This window comes from Euprymna scolopes, chromosome 4, assembly GCF_053919585.1.
Source record: "Euprymna scolopes isolate OS-2025 chromosome 4, ASM5391958v1, whole genome shotgun sequence".
Taxonomy (NCBI): domain Eukaryota; kingdom Metazoa; phylum Mollusca; class Cephalopoda; order Sepiida; family Sepiolidae; genus Euprymna; species Euprymna scolopes.
Window position 1 is genome coordinate 16,266,241 of NC_136485.1, and position 23,580 is coordinate 16,289,820.

The 23,580-nt window shown below is 34.0% G+C and overlaps 1 protein-coding gene and 1 pseudogene across 2 annotated transcripts in view; both read right to left on the reverse strand.

The window, feature by feature from the left end:
- The window catches only part of LOC145266837 (uncharacterized), a 791,045-nt gene that overhangs the window by 460,662 nt on the left and 306,803 nt on the right, over positions 1 to 23,580 (reverse strand). The window lies entirely within an intron of this gene.
- On the reverse strand, positions 10,159 to 10,296 carry LOC145274233 (U2 spliceosomal RNA; annotated as a pseudogene).

The window sequence follows — 23,580 nt, forward strand, 5'->3', positions numbered from 1 at the left end:
GGAATAAAGAGTGCTTTACCCATCCTTCTCTATTTGTAGGGGGGAGAGGAGGGGTTGCGAAAAAAAAAGGGTCAAGAGAAGCTAATGTTTATGAATTCTAACATTCTGCATTCTTGCGAATTGCAGGCATTTAGCAATAACAACATTATTTGATTGTCATCATAAAATATAATTAAATAAAATATATCAAATAAACATTCCATTGAAAATGCATGGTTCCCCTCTGTAAGACATTCACAGCATGAACTCGTCTCCCACCATCACCACCACCACAAAGAATTTTCCTTTCTCCCTCCGTATACCTAAAATCAAACTGAATTTCGATGAACAAAGTTTCTTTTCAAGAATTTCACATCTTTAGAATACTTTGCGTCGGGACTGCTTCTCTGCAGATTACAACATGATCATTTTGAAGTCCAATGTCAACAAATACTTATGTAATTAAGTTTTGCCCATTCCACCTACCATTCCTAGTCCTTTCATAATATTGTTCATCATCCAACTGACAATCTCATTAATTCTTATCCTTAACTGGTATTTTTACCTTAGTAAGTAATGAATAAGTAATATATAAATTTAGGACTCTGATTTTGCACGAATTCAAAAATTTAAATTTTGCTCACATATGTTACTTTTGTGTATTTCTGGATTAATTCATAGCCATGTTATATATCATTTTGAAACGCGTTTTTCGCTCTATCGAATTATGTTATTTGTTACCATTGTCAATCTCTTCACTCAGTTTTTGCAGACTTTTGGACTGCATGGACAAAATTCAAATCCACACGATTTCCTTGTTCCAGTTCAAACTAGACTGAAAAGCTTCCGAGACAGCTTGTGATATTAATGATGCATTTGGCCCAGGAACCACTAAAAATAGTGTGGCACAATGGTGGTTCAAGAAATTTTGCAATGGTGACGAGAGACTCAAAGATGAAGATTGTTTCAGCCAGCAGACTGTGGTTAATAACGAACATTTTGAAAGCCTAAATTGAAGCCGATCTTCGCAAGACCACAGGAGAAGTTACTGTTGAACTGGAGGTTGACCACTTAACAGTCGTCCGCCATTTAAAGCAAATAGGGAAGTCAAAAAAGTAGGATAAATGAATGCCGCATGAACTGAATGATAATCAAAAACATTGTTGTTTTGAAGTGTCTTCTATGCTCCTTCTGAGCAACAAAAATGACCAATTTCTCAAGCGGACAACTTCCTGCGTGAAAAATGCTTCAAAAGCTGAGATGATGCCGCATCGGCCTTCAATGACCTCATCGCTTTCAGAACTCCGAATTTCTATGCTAATGGGATGACTAAACTTGTTTCTCGTTGGCAAAAATGTGCCGATTCTAATGGTTCTTTTTTCGATTAATAAAGTTTATTATGGAAGGAGTTATGATCTTTTGAAGTTGTACATCAAAAAACGACATTTTTGCACCAACCTAATAGTACTTGCTGAAAGTTGCAAAAGATGCTGCAATGAGATAAAAGAAACAATCTCCATCTTCTATGTGATTTCTTTGAATGTCAGATTCCTAGCTTTTAACATCTTTTGAGAAAAGAATAAAAAATCAGACTCTCAAAAGCATTAAAAGACAATAAATTTTTATTCAATATTTGATGGGAAAATATGTGCTATTTAAAAAATGACAATGAGCATCCACTATTTTATTCAATGATAATCGCTTGATTCTGTGATTATTATTTTTTTTTTTGTATTTAGAATCAGTAGAATTAGATAATATGTGTGTGTATATACTAACAAGCACCTGCTCTTTATTGCTACAAAGTTTTCATTCCTGTGTTTGTTTTTCAGATATTTTCACGGTGTATGCTCCGACAAATTTAATGACTATATGCCCCCTCAACGAAGCCATCTCTAACTCCATTAGCAAGGAACAAATTCTTATGGCCAACGTTAACCGTGAGAAATACAGTTGAAATTTAAACATTTATTTTTAAATGTCGAAACGGTGATAGCGATCCAATGATCATAACATCATGATCTGTATGTGTATAAAACTAAGACAGTCAACTAGCGTATATGCAAGATTCACGACTTCGGCTTGTGTGAACACTCTAGATTGTCATTTGTATTATAATCGACAGATGTACGAAAAATTGGGCAAAAATTAAAAAAAATATAACAAATAAATGTTATCAAAGGAAAGATAAGTTACTCTTCTACCTATCTGGAAAGGTTTTTAATGATTTTATCATTTTAAAACGTTTAATCGGTTAAAAAATCATAAAGTGTTTATCGTTATATGTAAAAAAGACAGATGGCGGCGAGCTGACTGTTAAATATGGAAAGTTTGGAAAAATTACTTAAAAATAAAACAATAAACAAAATACTGTTAGAAACCCACTTGATATATGTTCTTTATCACCGTGGCTATTGTGTAGTGGCCGAAACGAACGGTTCTAGGAAAGAAACTCTGCTCATGGAATTTTTAGGCACAGATAGGACAGTTGTCGTAGCTAGACGAGTAATTATGTTTCTAAAAGGTTAAACACGTGTCTGTGGATGCTATTATTCATATGCAATGTATTCGTTCTCTTAGAGGAGAGCACGCTTATGTAAGAAAAAAGATTGTTTTAACACAGGTTAATATACGAAATTAGTCTTTGAATTGAACTCAATCGTTTACAGGAACGATTAGTGGAAATTAAATACAATAAATTTCTGCTATATTAGAAATGTTGACTAACACAATCAGCATTTCCTGAAGGTTAGGGGTTCGAGATTGTTATATCGATTCGATAAAGACACGCTGATGAGTCTTCAAAAGATGAAACACATGTGTCTGTGGATGTTAATATTTATATAATTATATGGAGACTAGTGTCAAGACATTGCTCAGCAGAATTAAATAACTCAATAAACTCTTGTTCTCACTTGTATTTTTATTAACGTTAGTGACAATGTTATGCTTCTATGTGATTAACAGTAACAGATAATTCAAGTCAAAAGACTTGTAACTAGCAAAGAGATATCTCCTTCGCTTCACTCTATGGTATAACTTATCACACGTAAATTGTTAGTCGGATTAAATATACAAAGAAAGAAATCTATTTAAAGCAAGTGAAGCATGCATCTTTCCCCATGACTGCACAATGAACAAGGCATAAAAAATGGCCAAGTCCATCATTTGCCCCCCCCCACTCCATTTAGCCCCAAAATCCCCAAGACCTTAACATATTTAAATTTTAGTTCAGCACCATGCAAAACTGCTAAATAGACATACACAGAAAAGTTTGGACAAATATGGTAAAATAGTCCCAAAAATTAAGTGTTTTTATTAGCCCGAAAGTAGCCCCTGGGGAACACCTAAGAGTTATCACGAAGTATAGACAAACAAAATTTTATAGAAATCAGTTAGTTATAACTTTTCAGAAAGATTTATCAAAATCTAAAGCATCAATTTTGTTTTTTTTAATAAGCACAAAAGTGTCAATTTTAACCATTTTAATCCGAAAGGCACCCCTAAGGGTAGATCGGAGTTTTCCCGGAAAATCCTTTCTGTTACTTTTTTACTCATAGCATGTTTAATGTTTTTGAAAAATTTCAACAAATTCCAAGGCACAGTTATTGAGAAAAGTGCGGACAGGTGAATGGATGAACGGACGAACGGACACAAGGGTGAATTTACAGGTCCACCCTCCTTCAGGACATTTTTTTCAACTGAAACGGGATTTAAAACAGAATCGCAGCTGAAACATGTATGCACATGTGTAGCCAATAATATTTGTACAAATAAAAGAATTTATACTATAATACAGTTCTGCCTGTTATCGAACGATAGTTTAAAACATTTTCTGTGTATGTCAATTTAGAAGTTTATATGATAATATTATGGAAATATTCCGGTGTGATAGAAAGCTTTTTTTCATATATATATATATATATATATATATATATATATATATATATATATATATATATACTAGCTGTACCCTGCCACGCGTTGCTGTGGCTCAAATTGGCGCAATGGAAAAAGTTCCAAAATGAGAAAAAGCATGTTTCTTATAGGTTTAAATTTACATTTTGCATGGGTACAGTTTTGTTGTTCCATTTTCTTAGCTGATATAGAGATTTTCCGGTTTGGTGACTCTTGAATATGTAACATAAATTGTCCATGTGAAAAAACAGTCAGTGTGTAACTGTAAGGCCCACAATTGTAAAGATTGTTCCCTGTGCTTTGTTGATGGTTATTGCAAATGACAATAAAATTGGAAAGTGCAATTTGCTAAAGTGTAATGATGTATCCGGTGGAATCATAGGAATGCATGGAATGGAGATATATTCATCTGTGAAAGGTCCTGTTAAGATTGCTGTTTCTATGATATTGTTTGTTATTTTTTTTTACTGCAAGCTATGTGCCATTGCAAAGCTTGGATTGGTTTATATTTCACAACATGATAATTAGTACACCAAATTTCAGTTACAATACATGCGGTGGCATCCCTGGAAAATATAACTGTTGGATAATTAACCACTTTATCTGCTTTCACAACAGTGTCGATGGATTTGTATTTGACTACCTCACTTGGAATTTTACATTTAATTATAGCGTTAAGTTCATGGGCATCTTTGTATTGACCTGCAAGAATAGCTCATTCACTCAGTTAAATGGAATTCTTATATTTTGAATATCTGCAAAAACCTTTTAAACTAACTATTCTTTTGATGAAATAATATTACAGAAATTACAGAAGTTAAAAGTCAAAGAATTTTGCCCTTAACTCTGATCAGCTGGCACTTTTTCGTACCCAATTTCCCACAAGTGATGCAAAAGTTTTTGTGCGGATCGAACAGTCTGCAACTGTACATGCATATTTTGAGTTAAGTTTAATGTCTTCACATGGAACAAAAACGTAGAGTATTTGAGGCAAGCATTTATTTCATCTGCTGGTGTTGATTGAAGAATAACAGGTAACATTTGTCTGAAATCTCCTGCAAGCAATATTACTGCATTCCCAAATGGTCTGACATTGCCACGCAAGAGCCTCAAGTGATTTTTTGCGTACCATTGTGCATTCATCCTAAACAATACGTTTGCATTTCTGCAATATTTTTCCCCCATATTGGATGTTTTGGAGATGTCAAAGATGAGATTTTTGAAAAGTTGAATGTTTTAAAGTAGAATAAATAATTCTTCTACTTGGCAGCAAGGTCGCAGGTATTCCTCATGCAGCAAGGGCTAAGGCTATGTCATTTTGTTACCAAATGGCTGCCAAAATCAATTTAATTAGAAAGGTTTTACCAGTTATTTCTGGTGCTGTTCAAGGTAGCAGTAATTTCCAAATAACTTCTATTCTCACAGTCAGTAAATTAGGTGACCAAAATAGGATTTATCCATGTTTTGACAATGCCTTATTCACTGTAATTAATTTAGGAGACTAAAATAGGATGAGGGATTAGAGATGGACAGATAGAGAGGAAGATATATAGATAGAAAAGAGACAGTGAGAGGAAAATAGAGAAAGAGAAGGAGATGGAGAGATAAAGGGATTGATAGATAAACAGAGAGAGAGGTGGAGTGTTAGAAACAGAGAGGGATGAAACAGAGGAAAGGAGAGAGATAGAGGGAGTTAGAGAGAGAAAGGGGCTCAAAGAGAGATGGAGAGGGTGATATAGAGAGAAAGAGATTGAGAGAGGGAAAGGAAGAGATGGATAGAGAGAGATATTGAGAGAAGGGGAGAGAAACAGAAGGTGAACTACACTTCACCGTTTTTTTCCTCGTTCAGTAGAGAAGAAATCTTTCGAGACTGAGGCAATTTTAATGTTTTGTTATTATCCAGAGTACCCCTTTTTTTTGGGGGGGGGGGCTAGATTTTCCTCGCATTAGAAACCGACCGGGTTATCTGTACTTTCACTTAACAAATTAATAAAAAAACATATTGTAAAATTTGAATTTAACAGGAAAATACTATTTTAAAAAATAGCACGGTAACATAAGTGCATAAGTGCCACTTTAGGTACTCCTTGGGCGTTGAGTTCCATGGCGACCAGCATAATTATTTAATGGTCGCTCCCTTATCCCCCCCTCCCAGTCAAGGCTAATGCATGCGCATGTAACATTTTTTTTATTTACTGACGTTGGCTTAGTAACTAAACGATTTATTGATAATTTCGTAACCCTTAAACGCATGCCGGAAGATTTAAATTGGTTCATTATTGTTGTAATGAAAAAAAAAAGTTTCATTCAACACAAAACCAAAAACACATATTAATGATAAATGATTTATTATTCTATTCATTGAAATTTAATTTTTAAATTAAAAATTAAAAAAAAAAGTTAATAAAAAAATAGTTGCTTATGTGCGCATAAACAACTTGTTCTTTTTTAGATTAGGTCCACCTTATAATCACCCCCCTCCCCAACCTCCTCATATTAAGAACAGCTTCCGGAATAAACACCACTTTTGGAGGGGGGGGCTATTTGCAAAATTTAACTGATATTTCAGCATATCCACCCGAAAATACTATTAAAAAAAAAAAAGGAGGGGTTCAGTGCCCGTGGCAGAGAAGTAGATTTATTTATCAATAAAAGTTGCGGAGAAGTAAATTTATTTATCAATAAAAGTCATTTAAAAAAGAAAATTGTGGAGGTGGACCTAAATGTTTTGTTTTCACACTATTCAACAATTTGTTCATCTGCGCATGTAAATTAAAAAATATTTGTAAAAGTGAGAAGTTATTAGTAAAGGATTTAGTTTTTTTTTTAAATTTATTTATTTATTTTTTTTACATTAGATCCACCTCCACAAATGTTAAGAACAGCTTTCAGAATAAACACCCCCAACCTCTCCATGTTAACAACGGATTTCGGAATAAACACCATTGGGGGGGGGGGATATTTAAAAAAAGTCGATAAAAGTCGTCATTTAAAAAGAAATTTAAAATCAAATGTTTGTAAAAAGTGAGAAATTATTAATAAATGTTTAGTAACATTTTTCGGTGCTAATGCAGAGAGTGATCTGCGCTATTTTTTAAATCGTGTTTTTTTTATAATCAATTGCAAGGTTAAAGTACAGAATAGGTACAAAACACCCTCCCCCCATGTTAAGAATAACGTTATTATTTCAGCATGGATCACTCTCTGCATGAGTACCCATTTTTCTTTTAATATTCATAAAAAGTAAAACTTTTTTCAAAATAAATAAATAAATAAATAAATGTTTGTAAATGTGACAGATAATCGTTTAGTTACGGCAACGTCAGTAAATAAAATATGTTACGCGCGGGGTGAGGTGGGAGACTAAGGGAGCGACTATTATTTTCTTCTACTGGTCGCTATGGAACTCAACGCCCAAGGAGTACCAAAATTTAATTTTTTGGTCAAATAAATAAATTTCAAGCAATTTTTGCAATAAATAATATATAGCAACTTCGTTAATTTTACGACTCGCCCCAGCATATTATAAACACCCTAACTTCCCCATGTTAAGAATGGCTTTCGAGGTTTATGGAAGGGCGTTTTTTTTTGTTTTTTTTAACATGGGGGGGGTTAGGGTGTTTATAATACGTTGAGGCATGTCGTAAAAATGAAACAGTTTAGAAAAAGTTAAAACAAACTTTTTTATGTAAACAATGCCGTGAAAATAAACTAAACAATTAAAACGTAATGTTTCATGAGTGAAGCCTTAACATAAATAAAATTTAAAAAACATAAGTACATAAATGAATTTAAAGTTTTAAAATATGGGATTATTATTATTTGTGTGTGTGTGTGTGTGTGTGTGTGTGTGTGTGTGTGTGCTAATGCAGAGAGTGATCCGCGCTATTTTTTTTAAATCGTTTTCCACGTTTAAAGTTTTATGATATGTTTTTATTCAATTGTAAGATTAAAGTACAGAATAGGTACAAAACACCCTCCCTTCCCCATGTTAAGAATGGCTTTTTAAATAATAACATTATTATTTCAGCACGGATCACTCTCTGCATGAGTAAGTTTTTGTTTGATTTTTAATTATCGAGTTAACAGAAAATGAAATCTTTCGTCAATTCGTGGCTGTGAAATGAATCGAACCGGAAGTTCAGTTTTATCAACAGAACAGATTCGCAGTAAAAAACATATATTTATTTTATTTAATATTTTAATTTTAATAAATCGCGAGGTAAATTTATTTCAATAACATAAAAACATACCTCGACTCTAAAGATGGGTTGTCTGAAAATTTCAAATAAACTGGTAACTTAGAAATAGGGTTTTATTTGTTTAGAACAAACCAACTTTACATTTTTATATATATAGATATATATAGTTGTGTGTGTGTGTGTGTGTGTGTGTGTGTGTGTGTGTGAATTAGAATTAAAGAGAGATTAGGCAGTCTACTGCCACTCTTCTAATCAAGAGAAATGATCATCTCAATTATTTGTCTCGACAAGTAAATTACAAGTAATATCAAACGATTGAATAATTTCTTTTTAAGAGACATGAAAAGCTGGAATCCATCTTCACTGATGCGGATAAAATAATGACCATGTCTAAAACCAAAACTTCGCACTATCGCGTGAATTTTGAATAGTTCAGAGCAAAATCTCAATCGAATGGAACTTATGATAGATGCAAACTCTCGGAGCAGAGAAACAATTACGAGTAAAGAATCATCGACGTGCAGCTATGATTGAACAATGTTTAAACATTGTAATGTCGCATACTCATATTAGTGGCAGCCAAATAGCGTAATGCTGTGAACCGCTGACTGTCACTTGAACAGTCGAGGTTCAATCTCGAGCTTAAGGTATTTCCTCGTTTAGCCGTATCGTTGAGCTGTGATAAAGAGAAACAATACTGTACGTGGGTGACAGTATGTGAAGGGCATTTATAACCACTCTCTATTTTATGTTTTTTTTTTTATTATTATTGAAAGAAAAATAAATTCATATATACTGATATTTATTTTATCTTGTCTTAAATTTCATTATACATATATATATATATATATATATATATATATATATATATATATATATATATATATATATATATATAGTAATTTATAAAATATATATGGCGATTAAGCTACACTAGATATTCTGCGTTTCATCCAACTATAGGATTCGTTAGGCTTATAGTTGGATGAAACGCAGAATATTCAGTGTAGCTTAATCGCCATATATATTTTATAAATTACTAACTAGCTCTACCTACGTATTGAGCACTTTTGAAGTAAATACTTTAAGTTTACGCATAGATCTATACTTTCGTATATTAAATTTATGTGAATAAATAAAGTAGTTATATATATATATATATATATATATTGCAAATGAATGCAATTCCAATTAAGATTTAGCTAATTTGCATATTCTTTTAAACATTCATTTTAATTAATTCCGTATTAGTTTTTCAGTTTTTTTTTTATGGGGTAATCATCTTTAGTTAACTATTACGTGCAATTATATTCATACAGATATTCTACATGATTTATACTTGCGTAATATTTGCGTAATAAGGTTATAGTAAACACAAAGCTCTTTCTATATATATTTATGCATGCGTATATATATTTGTTTAAAAAATGTTGCCTACCAAACTCCTCTGTCAGATTTTAGTGTACAGACATGAAACTTAATATATAGGGTAATCGAACCCATGCGAAACTTTATATTTTGGGTTTTAGCCAAGTAAAATCCATGCAAAAGAAATTGGAATTTACCAGGTGAAGGTCGAACGACGGCATTACAAATATGCATGCATAACATAATAGCTATTGGTCCATGTTTTAATTTTTAGCCTTGCAACAAACATGTCTTCATAGTTCAGACATTAACGTCAAAGGAATCTAATCGTAAGCTACGCCTTTTGGGTTTGTCTCTCGGTGGTGATGCATAATAGAAATGACAGAAATCAAGATACAAAACTATTAAAACAAGGCCGATAGCCATTAGTCGCGTGCTCTCGTGTAATGAATGAATGCGTGAATGTAGGATTGACATGAAATTCTTAAAGATAAACTAAAATAACCGAAAAATGGGCTGAAATCACTTTAATAAAAAAAAGTAAATGATTAGAATGACTTTAATGAACTTAAGGATGAATTGAATGACCTTAAGAATGACTTGAATGCTTAAAAAATAACTGGAATCCTTCAAAAACAACTTGAATGATATGGAGAATGACTTGAATGGTTTTGAGACTTACTGGTTGTAAAGTGGGTAATCATTTTACATTAAATTAATACAGAAAAGTGATCCCCCACTTTATATCACAAAGTTGCAAACATAATTACAGCATGTAGTAAAAACAGATACTACACTTTGATCTTGGCCAAAAGGCCAAGAAAAGGGTATTTATTTGCTCCCCCACCGAGAAAATTAGGCACAAGGCTGATTTTTAATGTGAGGAGTGAAGGGGAAATGGGGACCAACTCCCCGGGGAGTAGGGGAGCTGGATAGTGACAATTGGTATGAAGGGTTTCCCCTACATTGACCATTGCCCCACACATGGTCTTTGCTTGCAGTATCTACCGGAAAGGTACTACACTTTGATCTTGGCCAAAAGGCCAAGAAAAGCTGAAAAAGCTAAGAACAGCATGTATTAACAACAGACCTTTGATCTTAACCAAAAAGGCCAAGCACAAAAGTGTTACGGACAGACCGACAAACCGACCGACCGACAGACCGACTGACCGATGGACCGACGGAGTGACTTATAGAGTCGCTTGCACGCAAATAAAAATCTACAGATTTCATAAATTGGAACAAAGTTCCATAATTTTTACATCCGGTAGTGAAGATCTTTCACAAAATTTCAAAAAACTTTCAATATAAAAAAGCAAATACTCTATTGTTTAGTAACATTTAGTATTATTAAGTAGCAGTCATTATTGTTGAGTAACGGTTTGTATTGTTAGTAATCGTCTGTATTGTTTAGTAACAGTCAGTATTTTTTAGTAACACACAGTGTTGTTTAGTAACAATTAGTGTTGTTTAGTAAAAGTCTTTATTGTTTAGTAATTATGTTTATTGTTTAGTTATGGTCAGTATTGTTTAGTAATGATCTGTATTGTTTAGTAATGGGCTTTATTGTTTAGTTTTTATCTTTATTGTTTAGCAACGGTGTGTATCATTTAGTAATAATCAATATTCTTTTGTAACCGTCTGTATTGTTTAGTGACGATCTTGATTTTCTGGCAGCGGTCTTTATTGTCCAGGCATATGTTGTATTGTTTTGTAACAGTCTGTATTTCTTAATAACGATCTGTATTGTTTCTTAATAGTCAGTATCGTTTAGTAATTTACAGTATTATTTAGTAACGGTTAGTATTGTTTAGTTAAGTTCTGTATGGTTAGTAACGGTCTGTATTGTTTTGTAAGAGTATGCCTTTTTCAGTAATGATCAATGTTGTTTAGTAACGGTCAGTATTTTTAGCTAAAGTCAGTATTAGTTGGTAACAGTTTTCATTGTTTGGTAACGGTCTGCATTTTTTAGTAAGGGTTTGTATTGTTTAGTAACGGTCTGTATTGTTCAGTAATGGCCAGTATTGTTTAGTAACTGTCAGTATTGTTTAGTAATGGTGTTTAGTAACAGTATATATTGTTTAGTAATAGGATATACTGTTTATTAACGATCTTTATTGTTTAGTAACGGTCTCTATTTTATAGTAACAAAGATGGAATTCTGTTGCCACATCTATGCAGGAGTTGCTAAAAGCACTTACCATGCCTTGACAGAATTCTAAATAAACTTCGTAGCCTAGTAGGGGGATGATCTTTTCTTTTCCAGAACCACTTTCCCACACAGTAGACGTTGCGAGCCTGTTTCTGCTCTATCGTTATTTTCATGGTTCTCCAAACTATCATGAAAAACACTTGTCTAGCTGAAACCACTATCAATAATTTCCCCTTCTCTTTATCCACGCCTAAACCTAAATGCAGATTCCATGAACAAAGCTTCCTTCTTAGAACTGCACGCCCGTGGAAGTCTTTTCCGTTTTCCTGCTTTCCAGCTGACTACAATATGGTCGTCTTCAAGTTCAATGTAAACAAACTTTTGAGGAGCTGTCCCCTTAAGTAATCCAATTTATCAAATTTGCACTATTAACGATTACTATGACATTGGCCAATTACATTACTCATTAACCTTTATCCTCGAGTGACCTCCGAGTCTTGATAAATGATGACTCCAATGTAAAAAAAAACAAAGTAACTATCAGTTCTATGTTTATTAAAGGTTTGCACTTTTTTTTTTTACTGAAAGTCTGTATTCTGTTTAGCCAAAAGCCAGTACTCTGTTACATAAAGTTATGTACTTCATGTAATAAAGCTGAGTTGTTTATTCATGGTTAGAATTATTTTTTGTAAACGTTTGTACTCGGCTTAGTAGAGGTATATGGTTAGGGTTAGATAAAATCCCTACTTGCGTTAGTAACGCTCAATATTGTTTAGCAACGGTCAATTTTTTGTTTCATAAAAGATTGCTCTTTATTTGCTGAAAGACTGTAATCTGTTTTATAAACGTATGTACTCTGTTTAATAAAAGTAAACACTCTGTTTATCAACATATTGTACTCTAATCTACAAAAATCCAATACTCTGTTTAGTGATGATATATAACGAGTTATTATAATTATATAATTCAACATTAACAGGTGCTTCAGGAAATTATGAATAAACTTATATAACTTTCAGAACTGATTCGAAAATAAACTACTTCTATGTTAACGTGATTATCTCATTAATTATATTTCTTAATGTTTTCAGTTCCCACGTATCCAGCAACTGAAGCCATTCAAGTCTAAATTAACAGTAATTAGAAATGTGAGGTCACATTGTATGGATATTAATAACAACAGATTCGGGTGATATTCGACCCAACAAAATTATTGTGGACTTTTCTTGATTTCTAATCAACCCAACTAGTCCTTCGGTTGGTTGTTTTTGTTTTACGGCATATCAACCCTTTTCGGGTTATTTAATGCCGAATCCAAAGATTTTGAAGAAAAAATTTTGAATAGAATATATTTGTTGTTTTCAAATCAGTTTCTATTTAACCCATACTTGGAACCCTAACAGATACTACCACTCTGGGTCAGAGTGGACCTGGGAGCAATGGTAACTAAAGAGTGGCTTCACACTCCCCAAAGCCCACAAGCTGGGGCCTCACCATTGGATATAGTTTAAGGTCATATCCAGGACCTACATTGACAGACTTTTACCCTCTGCAGGGGGGCAGTCGGTGTATTCTAATGCCCCACCGACAAGGCCCCAACTAGTCCTTTCTCAGCGAGACAAACACAAATGCCATTAATGAAAACCAGCGTCCGATCTTCTTTTGTCCAGTCATGTTCACCGAGTGCAAACTGGATATTATTTATTCTTTATATAAAAGCCTTGCTAAATGACCGATTAGATAAAACTTACTAAGTGCAATTGATGTATCGGGGCCGCTTAGCTATTCTTGAAAGAAGTAAATTGCTTACTTGGCTTTGATCCAATGTTGGCATCTATTAGAAAAGGAGTCAGCATCACCAAGTGCATATTTTATGCAGATTCAACCTGATGAAGTGGCTTGAAAATATCAGGGCTGAGGCTGCACTTATCATGCGAAAAATTAATATTTTCTTACTCAAATTCAACCCAACAAGGTGTATCGCCGCCTAGACATAAGGGGCTACTATTTGGGACCATGCCTAAGGAAGATGAACAAGATGTTGGTTTACATTACATTTAAACTTCTGCATATCAGTACAGTCAGGGAAGTAGGTAGCAGGAAGGGAATTCCAAAGTCTAGCTGTTCAAGGGAAAGAAACTATTACAATTTGAATGAGAAATACGTTTGACTAAAGACACACTCTTTCTACTTGGTGAAATCGTTTTAAGTATTTATATTTTGTTTTCTTTATTACTTACAATTTAGATAACCGAAATAAAAAAAAATGTAGTTTACATTTTTTAGAAAATGTAAATGTAAGGAAAAATCTTTGTGCAGGGTTTATAAAAATTCATTCAACTTTAAAAATGTTATTTTTAACACTTTAACTTTATAGCTGCCATAATCGGGAATAATTAGTTCATCGAAAAAAACAAACGTCCATTTTTGTAATTACTTGTAAACCACACATTGTAATAAAGATATTTTTATTATTTTAATCGTTTGAGATGAGGATTCATCAGTTGTACATTCATTCTTTTTGAGAACTGTTATCCTCATCTTTATAGTTGTTGTTGGTTCACTACGTTTCGACCAACTCATCCTCTGGCCTTCTTCAGGTGATTTACAGCAACATAATAGGGATAGTTTTGTAACTTGTAACAATTATGGAAAGCAGTAATTACTGGGGGTAAATTACAAGACTCTGCATTTCTATTGTATCGTAGTTAATCAGCCCAAGAAGGCCAGAGGAAGAGTTGGCCGAAACGTGGCGAAACAACAACAACAACAACAACAACAACAACTATGAATATGATGATAGCAGTCCGCAAAAAAGAATGAATGTGCAAAGATATTTTTGTACCTATTATGTTGTTATACAAATTAGTTAAACAACTGAATATTTTAATATGAATTAGAAATATGTAATTGCTCGTGTTAGAGCTACCATAGACAAAGAAATATACACGTTTTTTTAAGCATAAACAGCTTAAACTGTGAAGGTGAGTAGCGAAAAACAGCTCCATTTAAATTAAGTTCCGAGGTGAAATAATTATGTGAATTAAACTAAAGCAAACCTCCTTTTTTATTGAAAAAAAAAAAAATGTTTTCCGAAGAAAAAGAAAAAAACAGTTTGTGAAAATCAAATAATGATTTATCAGATTAATTGCTATCATTGTCAAACTACGAAAATTCGACAAGATAATTTAGTATTGCAAACACTACTTTCTCCCAGCTGTCAATTGTCTGAAACACATTGGAGACTCTAGTTTTCATATGATACAGTGCGTTGTCATTATAAATAAAAGCAAATGTCTGTGCGTGTGCATGAGACATGATAAATGGTAAAAGCAAGTAAAATGTTTTGCAATCCAGTCCCCAACGGTGAGGAATGAGACCGTGAAATACCGGATGTTGATCATGGGATTTGTCTGAACAGTTGAAAGCACGACCTATGAATTCATATAATATGTGTGTATGTCCGGATCGCTTTAATAAGACAAAAGATACAAATTTAATTTTTATTAGCACACGAGAGGAATCTTAATAATAACTGATAATAATAAAAAATAAATGAAAGATTGATCACATATGCAAATTTTAATCCATGAACACATAATAATTTGCTTAATCTCAATAGTATCTGATAATAATAAAAAAGAAAAGAATGTTTAATTAATATAGATTTAAAACTATAAGATTATTAATATTAATATTTAATATTACGATTCTGAATTTTTGAGATGAGGATTGATTATTCGTATTATTTGGATTCTTGGGACTACAGTTCTCATCTTGAGTTTTATTTTCACATAGGTTTCGGTTGATTTAATTTACCTTCTTCAAGTGTCGGGAATCCTTCTGTTAAACTCAGGAATATTTCTGTAAAAATTAGGAATATTTCTGTAAAAATTCGGAATATTTCTGTAAAAATTAGGAATATTTCTGTAAAAATCAGGAATATTTCCGTCCAACTCAGGAATCTTCTCTCAAACTCAGCAATCTTTCTGTTAAACTCAGCAATCTTTCTGTTAAAGTCAACAATCTTTCTATCAAACTCAGGAATATTTTTGTTAAACTCTGGAATCTGCTCGAAATTTTGAACGAAACCTTTTATTTTATGTACGTTTTGGGCAGAAGTCGTAAGTAAATTGTAATGGTATTTTTTAGATTGAACCTTCAACCTCTAGCAGTGTAAAGTTTCCAACTGATTTTACCAAGTACTCTATCCACTGCACCACGGGTCCATAAAGATCTACGTTTTAGTGGATAGAGTGCTGGATAAAATTTTCAGTGCAGGCATAAAAATTCCTGAATTTAACAAGATACACCTAAAGATGGCCAGAGTTTACATTGGCTGAAACGTTGTGAAAATAACACTAAAGATGAAACAGTTGTGTGAAGAATCCAAATGGTCCAAATAATATTTCAAATTAGTTTCAACTTTTGGATGATATTAGTTGTATGTTTGGAGCATCAGGTCAATTCCCTTGACCTTAGACATTCAAGCTGTACCTTAACAATTTTACCATTTTAACAAAGAAACCTTTTGCGGAATTAAAAATGACGTTGTGCCAATTTGTTTAAGCCGTTTACAGTGGCTTTTCGTTATGGTTCCATGTGTTCCTGTTCAACGGGAATTACCTTGACTTCTTTACATTTCTATAGTCTAATACCCATTTGAAACCTTGGTATTTTTTATGCACTCTCTTATCAAAAGCTCAAGCTATGTCAATGGTTGAGCAAGTTCTCTTGTTTTTGTTTAGAAAAATTATCAGGTTTGAAATGTTCAAGGACTTTACCAGTTTGTATGCACATTTCCCAAAGAAGTTTGACATTGTCCTTTTTCTGTACCACTTCTGGTTTCTGCTCATGCCATTTCATAGAGTTTGCATATAGTCCAGAGAAGTACATGAGTGACTTTGGCGTGTCTCCATTTTTATATTGATTTTGTGCCAGCAAAGAGAATTCTGATATAATATGGCATAAGCTTTTTCCCTTCCGTTATGCAATCTACATAGTTTTGTCAATGTAATCATTCATTTATTATTATTATTATTATTATTATTGGCTCACATGGAGCTTTCACACAAGTCAACAACCGATCTGATTGGAAACCTGTGGTGTTCTCTGGAGGCTGAGTGACAGCAAGTCTCCCTGGACGTCCAGTTCTCTCCACCTCCTTCCATAACATTTGCAAACGAATTTGCATCATCGCAACAACCTCTTACCATTGATTTCTCGCCGACAGTGGCCATTGGTTTATACTGGAATTTGAATGGCACTAAGCCTCCCCAAAGTCCCAGTTCTCTTTGCCCTTGTCCAACCGAGGTCTGGCTGGTGCTCTTTCCTCTGTCTTTCAGTCCTTCTTGACCCTTCCCAGCTCTTTTTTGTCACTTTTTTATTGGGAGGAGCGGTGGTGTAACTATGGGGGGGGATGCATGATGGGGGTGTAGAACTTGTAGATATGCAGCTTCGGTGTTCTTCATTCCCTGTAATGCTTATTCGTTATATTGTCTTCTTGTATTATTCTCCGCATTCAAGGGTTTTCCTTAATATTTCAGTCGTTTTCATTATCGTTAGTCGTTGCACTTTTGTGGTTATTCCTCTGATTCCAATTTCTGACATTCTTTTTTCGAAGTGTTTCGGAATTGTTCCTAGTGCTCCTACTATTAACGGTACTATTTTGATTTTCTTCATCATCCAAATCTCTTTTAACTCTCTGCTAGCTCTGTGTATTTGCTTCGTTTCTCCTTTTCTTTCATACTCACCCTGTCGTCAGCTGGGACAGCAAAGTCTACGATTTGAAAGAATTTTTCTTTCTTGTTAATTATTACGACCTCTGGTCTTCTTGCTTGGATGGGTTTGTCCGTTTGTATGTCCATGCCCCATAGGATTTTGTGGTTCTCGTTTTCGAGTGCTTATTATTATTATTATTATTATTATTATTATTATTATTATTATTATTATATTTCTTTCATGATTTCTCCATTTGGCAGCACGATTCCATTCGAATGAAGCTTTACTCCTCTTTTCATCACCAGCACCGCACATTTACTAATCCCAAACCCCATCCCAATGTGTTTTGAGTATGTACCCACAAGTTCTACCAGTCTCTCCATTTCTTTTTCATTTCTACCGAACATTTTCAAATCATCCATAAACAGTAGATGGTTGAGGCGTCTGCCACCAGATCCAAAGTTATACCCCAGTTTTTCTCTCGTCAAGAGGATGCTCAGTGGCATCATTATCATTACAAAAACAAGTGGCGATAACGAATCTCCTTGAAATATCCCACGTTTAATGCCAACTTGCCCCATCTCCTCTCTGTTTGCTGTCAGCACCGTTTTCCATTAAGCCATACTTGTCTCCAAAAGCCCTACCATATTCTCAGCAACCTTCATCATCAATAGTGTTTCACGTATCCCTGAATGAGGAAGCATGTCATAAGCCTTTCTGTAATCGATCAATGCTACGCTCAGATTCCTCTTCTTCTTCTTCTTCTTCTTCTTCTTCTTCTTCTTCTTCTTCTTCTCCGCATCCTGCATTATTGCTTGATCAATTAGTAGTTGCTCTTTAGTACTTCTCAAGCCTTTCCTGCACCCCTTTTGTTCATCAGGAAAAACACCATTACTCTCTAGATGTTCATAAATTTTCGCCGCAAATATTCCAGTCAACAGTTTCCACATCAATGGCAGACATGTAATTGGTCTATAATTATTGGCATCTGTTCCTTTTGCAGGATCTTTCCTAATCAGTGTTGTTCTTCCTTTCACAAGCCAATCAGGGACATCTCCTGACTCTACAACCCTTTGCAGGGCAGCAGCTATCGGTGGATAAAGGCATGGAAACTGTTTAAACCAGAAGCCCATCACTCCAGTTTGCCATCCTTTGTATGCCAGCCTTAATGTCATCGATGGTTATCTCAACGTTCTTCATCTGCTGCATTTCTGATAGCCTTTCTCTGACCTCTCCCAACCAGCTAGTCTTCTCATTATATCGCCGTTCGACAGACCAAATCCCACTCCAGAACTTCCCGCCTGTTTACTACCATTTACTTCTTTATACAGCTGAGACTGATTGTTCTGGAAAAGGTTGTTCTGCCGAAATGCAACACTTTTTCCAACAAAGTTCCAGTGTTCTTGGTTGCATGTAGTATTTCATGTTTTGCCTTTGCAGCAGTTTGTCTGGTCCGCAGTTCTTGCTCCTGTCTGTTATTTTCCACATTCAAGGGTTTTTCTTAATATTTCAGCTATTTTCACGATTGTTGTTCGTTGTATTTTTCCAGTCATTTCTTTGATTCCAATTTCTCACATTCTTTTTTCAAAGTTTTTGGGAATTGTTCCTAGTGTTCCTCTAGGTATTATTTTAATTTTCTTCATCTTCCATATCTCTTTCAACTCTCTGGCTAACTCTGTGTATTTGCTCTGTGTCTCCTTTTCTTTGATATTCATCCTGTGGTCAGCTAGGACAGAAAAGTCTACGATTTGACAGGATTTTTCTTTCTTGTTAATTATTACGACATCCAGTCTTCTTGCGTGGATGGGTTTATCAGTTTGTGTGTCCGTGTCCCATAGCACGTTGTGATGCTCATTTTCAAGTGCTGTTGCCAGCTTATGTTTGTAGCACTTGTCTGTGCATTCGAGATGTAATGGCTTGCATAATTCCCAGTGTAATACCCTTCCCACTTGATCGTGTCTGTTCTTGTATTCCTTTTAGGACAGTTTGCTGTATTCACTTACGATGTGCGTTATCGTTTCGTCTCTTTGTCCTCAGAGTCCGCATTTGCTTATTTACTCTTTCACCTACGATCGCTTACTGACACCTACTTGTGTTTTTTTCTGGAGTCCGAGTAGCAACAAGTTATCCCAGATTCCAAATTTTTTCACCTCTTTTGACGACCATTATAAATGCCTTTGCATTATTGCCACGGTCATTTACTATTGATTTCTCGCTTGCAACGTCGATTGCTATTCCTTAGTATTTAAGCAGCAAAAAACCTCCAACAGGTCCGAGTGTTCTCTGGATTTTTTCTATGAAGTCTGTTTAGAGCTCTCTCTTTCTTCGGTCATTCAATTCTCCTCGCCTCTTCACAATCATTTGGTGTCGCACCAGCTGAGTATAAAAACCATATAGAAAGAGAGAGAGAGAGAGAGAGAGAGAGAGAGAGAGAGAGAGAGAGAGAGAGAGAGAGAGGGAGAGAGAGAGAGAGTATTTTTCTTTTTTTCATCGATTAGTTTATTTTTATCGATTAGTTTTTGTTTTTAATGAAAGACAAAGAGAGAATTAGTTTTGTCTTCTTTTTCTCAATGCTCTGTTTCAGTAATTTCAAGTAATAAATAGGAATAAAATTGCGAACCGCTAGCAAACGTTGAAACGTTCTAATTTAAACCAAATGTTAAAATCCATAACTTTTTAGTTCTTTCTCATTGAACATTAAATATATGTGTGGCTGTTTCTTTTGTTTTGGACTAAGGTAACATTAAAAACTGATATCTTATACTATGGAGTCCTTATTTATTTCAAGTTGAATAAGTTACTCTAAAACTGGAATCAATAATTGACGGCGTACATTAAGCAATAATGTTTCCTGGATAAGTAAAGCTGAGTTAAATAGAAATAACAGTAACAACAAAAGCAAACTTAAAAAACAAACAAAAAACAAAACAAAACAAAAAACCAGCCATTTGATTGAACTTGATCTGATTGGTCCGAGAACAAATTATCTTGATTGACTATGTTTCTCCTATTAAGGACAGCAGGTACACAGACATACACAAACACAGACATACACGCACACACACACACACTCATACACTGAACGCATACACACTGAACCCACGTTTACACATTATCTTTCCTCATTGCTAAACAAAAATGTCTCACAGGAGAAAGCCTGTCCTGTTACCAAGGTGATCTGCACAATTGCTAATGGAGTTTGCAGTCAGTGATGTCCAGCATCAAACAAACAGCATTGTCCATTAGTGCACGGAGGCATCACTGTGCAAAACGACTGACCTCAATTGGCAACAAATACGGTAGTGTGCATGTGTAATGATCAAAATAAAATACACACACACACACATACGTACGCGCGTGCGCTCACACACACACGCATACACATATATATATATATATATATATATATGATGAAAATTATGGAAATAATATTCCAACGTGATAAAGAGATGGAGAAGGAACAAACAAATTATATGTTCATCAACATTTCGTCTTTATTTGAAGACTTCCTCCGGATGATTGGTTTGAAGGAATAGAAATAAAATATCAGTACAATATAATGTTGCGTTTATATATATGTGTGTTTATATATATATATATATATATATATATATATATATATATACACACATATATATAGTCATCCACATACAGTACTGATTTGCAGCTCATCAGTGCGGCTAGACAGGCAACTGCCTCAAAGCCAGGATCGAAACCCGACCACCCAAATGATTGTCAAGGCTTCTCACCATTACGCTATATGTGAGGGTAATGAATTAACGATGTTTTGACATCGTCCAAATGCATCCGCTCGGTTTGTTTACACAAAGAGTGTCTCTTAATACGCTAATGATAGTTTGTAAATCATTTTCCAATATATATATATATATACTAGCAAAAGTACCCGTCGTTGATTGGGTTCAAAAACAGCCTACAGAAAATGGACTCTGATTTATGAAAGTATGATAGGTTATGAAAAGGAAGGGTTGTACATTTGGGTTTAATTTGGGGGTATCAAAACCAAAGCAAAATATGATGAAAGTAAAAATAAAATAGATAAACCCCATAATTTATTATACCATACCTGTTCACACTGAAATACTTATCACAATTTTCTGTGGATCTATATTAAAAAACCTTGTTAAACTTTAAACTTTGTGACATATTTCAAAAATATAAACTTTGTGGCATATTTCCATTCTTTGGAGGTCAGGTGCGAACGAACACCCCATTATTTTATTATACCATATCTCTTCAAACTGAAACATAATTATCAAAGTATACTTACGCAGATATGAAAAGTCTTTATTAAAGTTTGTGCCTATTTCCATTCTATGGAGCCCAGGCGTGAATGCAGACCTCACAATTTTATTATACCATCCCTATTTAAGTTAAAACATACTTATCAAAGTATTCTTATGTACATCTATATCGGAAACACTTGTAAGCGTTTTTTTTTAGATCTTACATTTTTTTATTTCCATACTTTGAGGACCAGGCGCGAATGCAGACCCCACAATTTTAATGAACCACTGTTCTGCCAGATCAAACATATTCATACCTGTGTCTCGATACATCTTCTATCATTATATGTAATTAGTTTTTTTAAAATAGTCAACCATATAAGAACCTATTCGTGACCACACACACACACACACACACACACACACATTCAGCTTTATATATATATATATATATATATATATATATCACCTGTTTTGCAGTTTTATAAGTTCCAATCAAGCGATTTTTGATCAAAATTTAACAAATGAAATCTCGTTGGAAAGGCAATAATAATTCCACATCAATAAATAAATGCAAGTTCAAAGAAGAATTTATGTAGACCATTGACACACACAAAAAAAAAACTTCATCCCTAAAAACAGCATCTCTTCTGTATTCCTGATGACAGTGATATTATTCCAGCACTAATATACTGGGAATATTTACAAAACATGTGCATCTGCATACAATTGTATGCAAGTAAATCCTGACCAAATATTCAACATCACATAATATTTGCGACTCAAATAAGACTTCTTTAGTATTGCTTACTCATGCTAGCTTTCATGAGGAATGGTTCACCTTCTCCAAGCTGGACACGCCATCAGACTAGAAGAATTCTTGTCCTGGAATGCAGTAAGATCAAGAGATCACAAAGAAGAATATATAATAACTTATTTAAATGGTCAGTTGAGGAGAGGAAATTTATGTTCCCAACTCCCCAACTAACTCAATGTTTAAGAGACAAAGAAGAACTTTTATAGTCTATTCAAATAACTATAAAAATCAAGCGTTCGCCCAAGAAAGTGGTGGGGGTTGATTTCTGAGAACTTTGACTGAAATAGAATGAAACAAATTAAAATTATATATATATATATATATATATATATATATATATATACTAAACGTATACTCGTCCCCGAATGGGTAAAATTCATTCCCTGAAGAGAAAATTTCTACCACTTTTATGACTCCTTATGAAGGTTAAGATATAATGCTACTAAATCTTGTGTCCAGAATACTTGTTCTAATTTTTATCAAAAATCATTACACGGTTTTAATTCTAGAAAATATCTAAAATTTAAGCTCAAGGGATCTAAAGAAGAAATTTAAAATCAGGAAATCTCGCTTAATAAGTAGAGATCAAATTTAGTGCAAATCTGAAATAATTGAATTTTCGAATAGGTAGTTCTATCCATGTTATGCACACTAAAGTTCTTTAAAATTCTCCAAAGACACAGAAATTAAAAAAAAATTATTAATTGATGTTAAATACTTATTGTTCAAATTTCATAATTAAGATATCTGAATTTTGACTCAAGCCTCCCCCATCTTTGTACGCTGTGTGTGTGTGTGTATGTGTGTGTAGGTTTTGGCACTAACCCTATTCGGGTTTAACCGACTTCTTCCAAAGGATGAAGTTTCATGGAAGTATGAAATTCACAAGTGGTCCCCAGTCGCATGTATGTCCCTGTCAGGGGAGATGACGACGTTAGGTTTTTGAAACTCTTACAGGCAGGTGCCAACGTCCTCCTGGAATTGCCAAATTGATCACCTATTTGAGCAATGACCAGGCTCAACGTTGCTTAACTTCGGTGATCTTACTGGAACCGGTGTGTCAACGTTATTATGCCGTATTTTGTACCATGTGCATAAAACTAAACTAAATATAGTTCATACTATGCAACCTTACGCCTAGTAAATGTGTTTCAAAATGCATAATGATTAATTAATTAG